The sequence below is a fragment of the Sus scrofa genome, chromosome 15 (genome assembly GCF_054392235.1).
Source record: "Sus scrofa isolate SSC_HxYL_T2T_F1_AM1 chromosome 15, Sscrofa_HxYL_maternal_Yorkshire_Landrace_v2.0, whole genome shotgun sequence".
NCBI lineage: Eukaryota > Metazoa > Chordata > Mammalia > Artiodactyla > Suidae > Sus > Sus scrofa.
Genome location: NC_139397.1, coordinates 95,592,096 through 95,604,684, shown reverse-complemented (window position 1 = coordinate 95,604,684; position 12,589 = coordinate 95,592,096). Strand labels below are relative to the sequence as shown.

The 12,589-nt window shown below is 40.5% G+C and overlaps 1 protein-coding gene across 3 annotated transcripts in view; it reads left to right on the top strand.

The window, feature by feature from the left end:
* The window catches only part of LOC146395993 (uncharacterized), a 544,253-nt gene that overhangs the window by 436,280 nt on the left and 95,384 nt on the right, over nt 1-12,589 (top strand). The gene's annotated exons all lie outside the window — the stretch shown is intronic.

Here is a 12,589-nt window from a genome sequence, read left to right as displayed (position 1 = left end):
GAACATCTCCTCAGAAAAGAAAATCAATCATGGACTTGGAGAAGAGACTTGTGGTTGCCTGATGGGAGGGGGAGGGAGTGGGAGGGATCGGGAGCTTGGGCTTATCAGTCACAACGTAGAATAGATTTACAAGGAGATCCCGCTGAATAGCATTGAGAACTATGTCTAGATACTCATGGTGCAACAGAAGAAATGGTGGGGGAAAAACTGTAATTGCAATGTATACATGTAAGGATAACCTGACCCCCTTGCTGTACAGTGGGAAAATAAAATTAAAAAAAAAAAAAAAAAAAAAAAAAAAGTTCTTATCCTTTAACCGAGAATCTATCGTAATCACCAAGTCTTACTGCAATTTCCAAATAAGTGTTTATTATAGTGCTATTTATAATAATGACAAATTGGAATATTATCAATGTCCAACAATATATGACTGGTTAAATGATTTATGGTCAATCTCTTTGATTGAAACTATATAACTATTAAAATTTAAGTTTTCAAAGAATATTTAATGATATGGAGAAATGCTTATGTTAAAATATTAGGTTAAAAAAAGGCAAAATTATATAGGCTAGCTTTTAATAGTTTTTCCAACATTAGGATTATAGTCTCTATGCTGCAAATGTACAAACATATCAGAATGAAATAATACACTCATGAAAATTTAATTTTGATTTTCTTCAGTGGGATTATGAATGATTTAAAATTTTCTTTGTAGTTTCATATTTTCTATTTTTTAAACTTAATTTAACTTGCATTTTATTTTATTTTATTTTATTTTATTTTATTTTATTTTATTTTATTTTATTTTTGGTCTTTTTGCCTTTTCTAGGGCCACTCCTGCGGCATATGGAGATTCCCGGGCTAGGGGTCTAATCAGAGCTGTAGCCGCCAGCCTACACCACAGCCACAGCAATGCAGGATCTGAGCCACGTCTGCGACCTACATCACAGCTCACAGCAACACTGGATCCTTAACCCACTGAGCGAGGCCAGGGATCAAAACCACAACCTCATGGTTTCTAGTCGGATTTTTAACCACCGAGCCACAATGGGAACTCCGACTTAACTCTTCTTATTTGCTCCCCAGAGGAAATCACAATCTGGAAGGTATAATATCACCTTTATAACGCTATACTTTTCAACATATATATTTACCCATAACAAGCTAGAAATCTAGTGTGAATTTTTAAAATTATTAATAATTTCAAAGTGTATATATGATAGCACAAGTTCATATGCCTGACACATAGGGAGGCCAAACAAACTGAAATATCAGAGATTGGAGCAGAGGAAGATTTATTGCAGGCCATGCAAGGAGATGGGTGGCTTGTGCCCACCAAAATGCCCTAATCCCCTGAACCAAAGTTGTAAAACATTTTAAAAGCCAGGTGAGGGATGAGGGTCGCAGGTTATGATCAGGTCCTGCACAATTCTCCTCTTAGTTGATGGTGAGGTAACAGGGCAGTGTCACAGGGATTAAAAACCTGCAACCAAGAATACTCTACCCAGCAAGGCTTTCTTTCGGATTTGAAGGAGAAATCAAAATGTTTACAGACAAGCAAAAGCTAAGAAAATTCAGTGCCACCAAACCAGCCTTACAACAAATACTAAAGGAAGTTCTCTAGACTGAAAGAAAAGGCCACAACTAGAAATAAGAAAATTACAAATGAGGAGGCTCACCAGTAAAGGCAAACATTAGTAAAGGTAGGAAATCATCCACACACAAATATGCCACCAAAACCAGCAAATGTGAGAAGAGGAGGGTACAAATGCGGGATCCTGGAAATGCATTTGCAATTAAGAGACCAGCAACTTAAAGCAGTCTTGTGTATATATATAGACTCCTATATCAAAACCTCATGGTTACCACAAACCAAAAATCTACAATAGATGCAATTCAAACACAACACTAAGGATAGTCACCAAACCACAAGAGAACAAAAGGAAAGAAAAAAGGCCAAGAGATAAAGGGCCAGAGAAAATCAATAAAAACAAATCCAAAACAATTAACAAAAGGGCAATAAGAACATACGTATCAATAATTACCTTAAATGTAAATGGACTAAATGCTCCAACCAAAAGACATCAACTGGCTGAATGAATACAAAAACAAGACCCATATATAGGCTGTGTAAAGAAGATGTGGTATACACACACACACACACACACACAATGGAATATTAATCAGCCATAAAAAGGAATAAAATCTGCAGCAACATGGATGGGACCTAGAGATTATTATACTAAGTGAAGTTAGACAGTGAAAAACATCATATGATATCACTTATATGTGGAATCTAAAAAAAAGATACAAGTGAACTTATTGCAGAACAGAAACAGACTCAGACTTTGTGAACAAACTCATGGTTACCAAAGGAGACAGGTGGGGTGGGGGGAGGGGTGAACTGAGGATTTGAGCTTGGCACATGCACACTGTGGTATATTGAATGACTGGCCAATGAGGACCTGCTGTGCAGCACAGGGAACTCTACCCAATCAATATTCTGTGATTATATGGGGAAAGAATCTGAAAAAGAATGGATGTGTGTATATGTGTATCTGAATCACTTTGTTGTATAGCAGAAATTATCACAACTTGTAGATCAACTATACTTCAACAAAATTTTTTAAATGGGGGGAAAAAAACATTTTCAGTCCTTAGGTGCCAGTAGGTCCAGGGGTCACAGGTTCATGATCATGGGTAGTTAATTCCTTTTGTTTGGTGGTGGTTTTAGCATCTATAAAACAACTCGGGAAATGTGCATTAGATACAATTACCTGGGTGCTTGAGAGAGGAGCTAAAGCAGAGGATATGGGGGAGGGGTCTGTCCTGGGAAGGGCCCAGAGAGTACTGCTCATTACATGTATACTGTATATAACCTTTGGAAAATTGCTTTTTTCAGTCAACTATATGTTTTCAAGATGTATCCGTGGGAGCGTAACTGAGCTGGGCCCTGTGGGGCTCCTGGACACAAAAGCCTTTCTGTGTTCCCCATTTCTTAGGAAACAGGCCTCATCCAGCCTCCATGACCTTCCCTGAGTTTTAAGGGGCAGATTCAGACAGTTGCTGATCAGGGGAGGAAGGGGATGAAAAGACCAGGGAGGAACAGTCAAGAAAAAATAGTACAGCCTTGGGGCAGGATCCTGGTTCCCTCTCAAGGGATACACATGATGATATAGGCATCTTATACACTTAAGAGAAAAGTTATATTTCTTATGCTTCTTTTAGAAATGAATACTTTAAAAGCGAACAGCTTAGAGTCCTTCCTTGTCCTTCTCCCTGGCTTAATTGCATCCTAAACACAATCACCTGTAAGCTAAAGATTAGGCACCCCGAGCACAATTGCCTGTGGGTTAAAGATGACGAGCACATGATACTTTTCAGGAACTTCCCTAGTTTGTTCTAATCCCTGATCAGTATGCCCTTATCACAAATACTGTTGTTCAATAGTATGGTATACTATGAAATTGGATTGTGATGATCATTGCACAACTATAAATATAATAAATTCATTGAGTAATAAAAATTTAATATAAAAAAGTACTGTTGTTCTAGTCAGTAACCCAGAAGACCATCATCATGATTATGCTGAGATGTCCTGCCATCAGCTTTGATGACGAAGATTCTCCCAAAGAAAGAACGCATGTCTCCCCTGATCCTGATTCCTATCTGGAAACCTGTTTTTCTTCTCCTTTTTTGCTATAAAACTCCCACAATTCTTCCCAATGGGGGACACAGTCTTTAAGGCTTTAACCTGCTGGGGCTCCTTGGCCTAGCGAAGCAATAAAAGCTATCTTTTCCTCCACCCAAAACTCTGTCTCCATGTTTCTATTCGGCACCAATGGACAGAGCCCGAGTTTTGGCAACAGAAGTACATGTAGATTTAATTCATTCATTTTAATCACTGTGTAATATCATTACATTTGTGATTTCACAACATTTTTCTAATTCATAAATGATAATTTAGGCTTCCAATTCTTTATCATTTCAATATTGCATTGAATAGTCTTACACATGACTCCTTATACACCAACAAAAGTTTCTTTACTGTACACACCTGACTAGGAATTACTGTCTTATGGAGTATGTTCAACTTTAACCACACTGGATATTGCCAAATTCTCCCCAAAGGGGTTGGACACTCCGAGCACTCATAAATAAGTGTGCATACACACATACCCAGAGTCCAATCTTTGTATCAGTTACATGTCTTGCAAATATCTTCTAGTCTGCAGCTCGTCTCTCAGTTGAAGTTAGTCTACTTCATCAATCTCTTCCATATGGTTTGTACATTTAACAAATCTATTTTCCATATTTAGAATATCTAAAAAAATAAAATACCTAAAATGCTAAAAGTTAAAACTTTTCCCTTTTCACAACTGAAATGCATTTTTATATATGAAATGAGGTTAAAATCTACATATTTACCTGTATTTGTCCAAGCAACATTTTAAAAATTGTGATGCTGCTAAGATCTCATGCTATCTCTAGAACTGCCAAGTGCCCATAAGTGTATGTGGAGGCTTTGTGTTGTCTTTCATTGGTCTCTCTTTCAACCAATAGCCCAATGTCTTAATTACTGTAACTTTACAAGAAGCTTTGCTATCTCCTAGGACGAATTCTCCCTTCCAATCATCTTCAAGTGTGCCTTGACTATTTTGGATTCTTTATCTTCCACACCAGCTTTAGAATCATCTTGTCCAGCTCTGTCTGCCCTCTTTTTTCCACCTGCAGTTTACCCACTAAGAAATGAGTATGTCATTACCCCAGTGCCTTTCAAGTTCAATCAGCTAAATCGTAGAGAGTTAACCAATTGTGTATCTTTTTTTTTTTAATTTTTATGTATCATTTATTTTACTCAAGGTTTTCTTCACTAAAAATGCCTTTTTGAAATCACAGGTAATCATTAATTAAATCCATTCCAACTGTAACTTGCCCTCACTAATCAAGGTCGTTTCGGGGTTTGCTACAAAAGACTTGCAGGCCCTCCATGGGGCAGGGAGCCTGAACAATAAGATGTTTGCCTCAGTTGTTGTCTAGGAACTTGGGATCAGCTGTGTCTAGTTTGAGCTGAGCTAGTTAAGACTGGCTAGGACTGCTGACCCTCCAACTGAGTATGCCTGATGTCCCTTAGGTGACTTTTGATGTCAGGGGTGAAAACTCCACCCTCGGATCGTGCTAAGCACCTACAGAGGCCTGTATCTTAGTTACACCTGCGAAGAGCAGAGATTGTTTACCACGCCTCTTTCCAATCACCTTTCCCCCCACGCCCCAGACCACCTGTCTTTACTCTTCATCCCATAAATACCCCAGCCCTTGCCCGAGGCTGGGCTTGTTCTCCCGTCTTCTTGCTTGGCTGCTTTGTGACTAAGTCTCTGTCTTTGCTACAACCCTTAGCAACTCAGCATCTTGGTTTGCTGTGCAACAGGCAAAATGAACCTGGTTCAGCTCCTAGAACTGCGTTCCTCTGCAGAGTTTATGATGAACCTCTCTCTCTGAAGCTTTATCCTCTTTCTTATCTCTCACCTCACCCTCTCAAGATTAAGATCAAGGGGGGCGGGAGAAAAAGGGTAGGGGACTTTACGGGGTAGACGGATAAGGGAGTTGGGGGTTGAAAGTAAGCAGGGTTCTGTAGGGTCATTCCAGGCACAAAAGCCTTCCTGAGCTTCCCATTTCTTGTTTGTAGAGAAAAAGCTCCTGCTCCCTAGACCTGCCTTGAGTTTCAGAGGGCAGATTCAAACGTCACTAATCAGGGAAACGAGGGAAAAGTAAAGACACAATGGCATAGGGATAAAACAGGGTCCTCATTCCAGAAAATTGCCAAGAAGTAATTTCTGGGCCAAAAATGCTGAACAAAAGAATAGCAAGTTCCAGGAGAAAAGTAGCCTGGTGGTCACGGTTTCGTTAGAATGTTCCTTAAGTCTTCGGGGTGACCAACCACATGCCTGTACAGCCTTCAGCCAAAAGGCTGGACCAGGGTTATAGTCCAGGATGGCGCTAATGAGAACTTCATATCTTTCTGATGATCTGTTAGCCTGCTCATCTCTACTCGATCAGCGAGTGTCCCCTACCTCTTGAACCCCTCAGAATGCTGAAGCCCATGGTGGAGGGAGCCTAATTAAAAATGAAGAAATAAGGGGGACTCCAGGGTTGCAGTGGAGGAAAAGGGAGCGGCATTTCACAAGCTGTGGGCCTAACACACACTCCCTCTTTAAGTGAAACTGGTGCTTCTATTTTTTTTTTTAAGTGGGACCCTGGGGGAAGAATTGGCCCAGCTGGAGCCCAGGCCAGGGCACCTTAGCTGAGAGATCTTGTGACAGGGCTTTGCAGCTGCGAGAAAAATAGGTCCTATCAGACCTTTACCCAGCGAATATGAGTGCCTGTAATCGGTCCAGGCAAACAGGGGGCCGAGACAAGGCAAGTGGCGGTGGGGGTGGCAGGGCAGCAGGGCCGCAAGCTAAAGCAGACTCTTGTTTGTGTAAAGCTATACAGCTCCTGTTGTTTACTCACTCAGGCAGGCCCTGGCAGGATGTTTCCCTGTTCACATTAACACCAAACACTTGAGCCCAAATAAAAGCTGGCTTTACAGAAGGTGTTTAAATAGTGCTAAAAGGAATCCCTAGAAATCCCACTGTCCGGGCAGAAAAGTGGGGTCTGCCTGCCAGGGACTCCTAAATCAAAAAATATCCAAACAGCCCTACTTACCATTTAAATAAAGAGGATCAATAAAGACGTCTCTTGCTTAAAAGTACTAGCCTTTTACAACTGTAAAAGGGCTCAACCATAGTCTATATGAAGCCCTGATTGCACATGAAACGCCCAGTTAAGCTTGGGGTTTGGCCCACACTGTAATCTCTGCTATAGTACAGGCCACGTATTATGGAATTCAGCTTTCAGGATCTCAGACTAATTAGAGAGGCACCCAGTAGCACTATGCGGGTTCTGTCAGCATTTCCACTATAAAACCCCCTTTTCTGGGGTTTATAACTTGGGCAATAAAAGATAGCCCCAGGCTGGAATGTGCCACGCAAAAGGGTTCAGCACAGGAACGAGACTTTTTGTTTTAAACTAAATTTCATTAAAAATCAGTTCTTGTAAGAACAGAGTAATAAAAATATGCTGCTTTCATTATTTCTGATGTTGTTCAACTCCTTTGTCTAAAAATAAGGGAAAAGCCCTTTCCAGGCTTCAACTAAGTCCGAGGTGGTAGGTTATTTAATGAAAATATCTGAGTTACGGGGGCTTAGGAAAAACTATTGCTTGCCACACACTAGTTTTGTGTCACAATGTTGGATCTAGGATTTAGCCTGTTTCAGATCGATTTGGAACTAGTATACAACACCTTCAATCAAGGGGCATTAATGGTTTTTCATGGCTAGCATGTGTTAACTATCATCCTATTGTGGAATAAAATCCTAAATTAGCGTGGGCTTATTGAAGGTGAAGCTTTGTAAGGATACCAGTATTTTTACATTACCCATCAGTGCTTACAAATGACAAAATGAGGCATGCACAAACTCTATATACTTAGCACACCCCATATGCAAACATAATTGAGTATTTCTTTAGCACGTTTTGTTTCACCTTTGTTAATTCTACTGTTTTATTTGTAGACCTCTTAAGTTAAAACAGCATGAGTATTTGAATTTAGCCAAAAGACAAAGTAAAAAGATAGGGAAATCAATATGTCTAGGGCAGCAGGGCCTGCTGCTGTTTTAGGCACTTTATATATGCATTTTCTATAAAATCTCATAGCAATCCCATGAAAATAAGGCTCCAGGAGGTTAAATAAGTTTACCTGGAGTCACAAAGTTAAATGGCAAAGCAGATATTCAAATGCAGTGCATCAGACCTAAAGCTATACTGTTCTCGCTGTAATTTATGAGTCTACTCACTTCCCCCTCCCGCCCTCATTTTACTATGGAACTTTTGCTTGATGATTGTTTCTCCCACAATAACTCTCAAATTAACCTGGCTTGTTGTTGGCAAAACTTTCTAATCCTAGAGAAAATAGAACGGAGTTTAATTTCCAAAGCATTAGATTCCCAGTATGCCTGACTCTCATGGCAACCCTAACGGGATGAAAAGAATCGGAGGCTGGACCAGAAAAAATGCAAAGGGCCCCTTCCAAAGGAACGGTCTAGACGGCCTTAAGCAATTGAGAATTAAGTGCAGGTTTCTGAACCCTCTTCAGAGAAGATTCATCCACAAAACCACGTGAGCATTTTTAGAGAGCAGAAGCTGGGTCTCAGTTCACCGAGGAAGCACATTTTCATTGCACCTGTACTATCTTAACCTCAGGGGCTCTGCCCTAAGAAAAATTCACTTGATCCTTCTGGGCAATCTATTGAACAAACTGTACTTATTTCTCTGGAGACCAATGCACCATGAGAACTCCTTTTGTCCATTCTCCCATATATACTGGGAAGACTGGGCTTAAGTGGGGAAGCCAGGAACCTGGCAGATGACTGGCTCTTGGTCCCACTGAATGCCTCCCTGAGTGAGAAAAGACTGAGTCAGGGTCACGGAACCAAAGAGGCTTCTCCCTTGCTACCCACTTTCTTTTCCATTTCAACTTGCACCATTCTCCTGTCCAGCCAAAGCCCTCACCATAGGAATCCTATCTGTGCCATCCATACAGGAATGAGACGAGTAAGAGGCACCTCCGTCAGGAACATCATTGCTTCTGTCTATTTAAGTTAAAGCTGTAAGGGAAAACCACATGCTTTTAATGGCCTTTAATTGGTTAAAGAGAACAGTAAGTTCCCTCCCAGAAGCCTGAGAACAGAGCTCCTTTCCTTCCGGATTTGCTCCTTGGTTAACCAAACTAGGGAACAAGAGTTGTAAAATATTTGTTAGGCTGCAAAGCTTAACAAAGAAATGTTAAACAACACTGATATTGACTTCCTTCTCTCTGCTTGCTCCCTGCTGCTAACTGGGAAGGACTGTCCTTGGTTAGCGGCTGTTGGGGAGCGTCCAGATTATGCAAAGTCCAGGAGAAGTGGCTCCCACTGATCACAGGCTGCATAGTCCGTTCTACCTAAATATTCCCTGGCAGGGTCAACCTGCACTTCCTACCTGTGGTTACTCAGACCCTGAGACGCTTTGTACACGAGTGTGCAGACTTCTGTTCAGGGAAACCCAAATTACCAAAACTCCGACTCCCAGGCAGAAAACAGCTAGGAATTTATCCACGTGAAAAAGGCTCCCTACATAAAGAGAATCCCAGCAGGATTTCTTTAAATGTGCATTTCATATACCACTGTACAGTCAACAGTTCGGCAAGACTTCTACGATATAAAATGAAAGAATGAAGTCTAAGACATGTTTTTTAATGATTATAGCTTTTCTGACACTCCATCTTACATTCTTGAGGAAGAAAAAGTTCGAGAACTGAATTTCTTTAGCATTTTTGACACTTACCCACAGTTTCTGACACAGTACTTTTTACAGAATAAGCTCGAAGGCAGCTGAATGAAAGAAAGGGCTTTTGCAGCACGTGGCTCAGTGTCCATCGGGGTCACAAATGAACACTTTTTGCCGCTAGTGCCCATGATCAATATATTTTCATTTTTTTAACTTTATTTCTTTGCATATTTCTAGAGTTCCTGAGAAAGTAGGCAAGGATCAAGGGCAGAAGTTATGCTTGTCTTTATTTTTCACTGTTCTGTACCTGTTTTGCTGAGAAGTACATAGTAAACACTCATTAAGCATCTGTTAACTAAGTAACTGGATAATTAAAAGTCTGCCTTTAAAGCACAGTTAATATATTTGTATGTTCTCTGATATTACTTGGAAATTCTTTTCCCTGAAGAAAGCCAGTGAGTCGCAGATTACTGGGGTTCTTCAAAAATGAGTTCATAGGGACAGGATTAATTCCTGCCTGTTCCATAGCTATTAGATCTTACCCAAGTGTTTGCATTTTAGGAAGAGGACCCATGTGTGAGAGCTCTTGGCTTTAGAAAGCTTTGAAAAGCATAATTAGATCAATGCTCTGAGTACTAATTTACCTTATTTTAAGTGAGAATTTTATCCTAAATTACCAGTATGCTAAACTAACTACCAGCCAAACAACAGTGCTACACAAGCAGGCTCAGGGCAAGTTAAAGTCTATGACTGTTTTTATTCCCACTATTTTGATTTGTTCCCTGTATGAATTTTTCAGTGCTGCCACCCCATACCGGTGACCCCTAAAAAAATTAACTTTCAGTGCTTTCACTCATTTGCTCTCCTTTGCATATCCTTTCCTCAAAACTTTGACACGTCCAAGCAGGAACACAGGCTGAATTATACAAACTAAAATGGGCCCCGTGCACTCCCTATAGAATGTAAGCTCCTACTTGGAGGAAAGAAATTAACTGTCACTAGACTCCCAAAGTCTGTGGTCTGGGTTCCAAAAGAAGACATTGACGTTTTCAGATCTTTTGTTCACCCGCAAGTCTCTGGGCCAGTCTATATCAGCCACTTCTCTTCTCTGTCAGTCTCCTGTAAAGGAGTAATTTAAAAAAAAAAAAAAAATCTGGAACTTCGTTTGAACACAGATAACATGGGGCTACTGAAGAGTTTTAGAAAAATAATTTTGGCTGCACCCCCACAGCATGTTGGAAGTTCCGGAGCTGGGGATCGAAACCGCGCTGCAGCAGCACAGGATCCTTAACCCACTGTGCCACATGAAATTTTCCTAGAAAATTTATTTCCCAGTCCCCCCCCCCTCCAATCCTGAAAATTAACGTTCCACTTTGCTGGCTCTGACCTGCGCTCGCTCTCACTCCCTAGCATCAGTGTCGATTACAACCCACTCCCTGCAATAAAGGCAAACAAGGCTTTCCTGCACCATCCCAGCCACACATATGCAGTGAAAGTGGGAGAGAGAGAGAGATCATAATACGTATGTCCTAGCAACACAAAAGCACATCCTTTCTTTTGCATACATATTTACCTAATTTCTTCTGCAGGTCTTGTGCTTTAGTTGTTCATTCCTCAACCTTGGATAAAGTGAGGAGGAGCTGAGGGGAGAGGGAGGGACAGACAGACCTATCTATAGATGACAGATCTGTAGACAATGTTGTTAGCATGCCAGATCTTATTACAGAACCGTGGGAGGTCGTGTACGCCACCTCCCAATTCCATAGGGACCACCACATTTAAAACAAGATGAAGAAAAAAAAAGTGATGTGGGGGGAAAAACCCTCCTGGGCAGCCTTCAAAGACAGAGACAGGTTGTGACTGGATTAACATTTATTGACTATTTAAGCCTGCTTTTTTGCTTCAGGACAGAGATACACGAATTTAATTGCAGAGGCTGTTCTGCCAACTGATCACCAGAGTGGCAACCAAAGCTTAACTAATCGGTCCTTCATTAGTGAAAAGTCTCTATTACAAAACAAATTAAGCATGCTCTGATCCTAACCTACAGGTCCAATAGCATTACGGCAAAGTTTAAGCTGTTAGAGCACTGAAAAACTTATTAAGGGGTAGCGCTGAGATAGCACTTTGCTATTGATTTTACAATACACAGGTATTATGATTTATGGAGTGCTGGTGTCACTCTAACAAGCTGAAGGACACACAATATCATCTCCAGCATCATTAAAATTCAGAAGCCTCTAGAACTAACTCATCAACCACTGTGCATTGTCACAGACGGTGGTGCTGGGCTCCAGTTTCAAAACCTCCTCAGCTTTGGGACAGTTGTCACAGTTTGGCAATCAGATGTAGGGCAACCTCGTAAAATGCATTCAGTGCCTTCAATTAATTATCAGAACCTGTTTTCACAATGAGTTGTCATGCATTTTGTTTAATTTTGCCTTTTAACATCCAGAAGTATTTACACATCTACTGCACACCTGCTTAGGAAAGAAACTACCAATGCAGTGTATGATTCAAGCAAGCAGGCTCTAAAGCATGCCCCCCAAATTATTGCCTTTGTTGTGTAAGATACTCAGATAAAAATCTGGCCGCACTGGGTGTGATAATCAATAGATATTCAATAAGCACCAATTATGTTCAAGTAATAGTAATAAGAGCTAATCATTGAGTATTTACTATGTTCCAGAATTGTCCTAAGTTCTTTCATTCGTTATTAGTACATTTAATCCTCACAATCCTTTGATGTGGAAACCTTACCTCCTTATTGATAAAAGTGTAGAGAGAGACCCAGAGAAGTTAAATAACATTGCTCAGAGAAGTCAAGAATCCAGCTACCAAGTAGAAAAGCCAAATTTCAGTGAAGCAGTGTGACATCTGGGTGTTCTCCTGGGCTAATTCCTATATCTAGTCGTTTCTATTAGCAAAGTTGCATTCTTTCAACTTCAGCATCTGTAATTCTGTACTTTGAGGTGGTTTCAAGTTCATTCTCATCAGGTGACGACCTGAAACGGATCACTAGTTTTCTCAATCTTCCTTCAGAGTTCTGATGGGATACCCTTTCTCTTCTCTCTGAGCTAAATGCTCACAGTGAATATAATATTCCTTCAGAGAACTTTTCTGTGTCTTTTATCATTTGTGATACTTTCATTTGTTTCTTCTTTGCATAAAATACCTAATTTTTATTTTACATCATTTTCCAACCCCACCTCCATCCCAAACT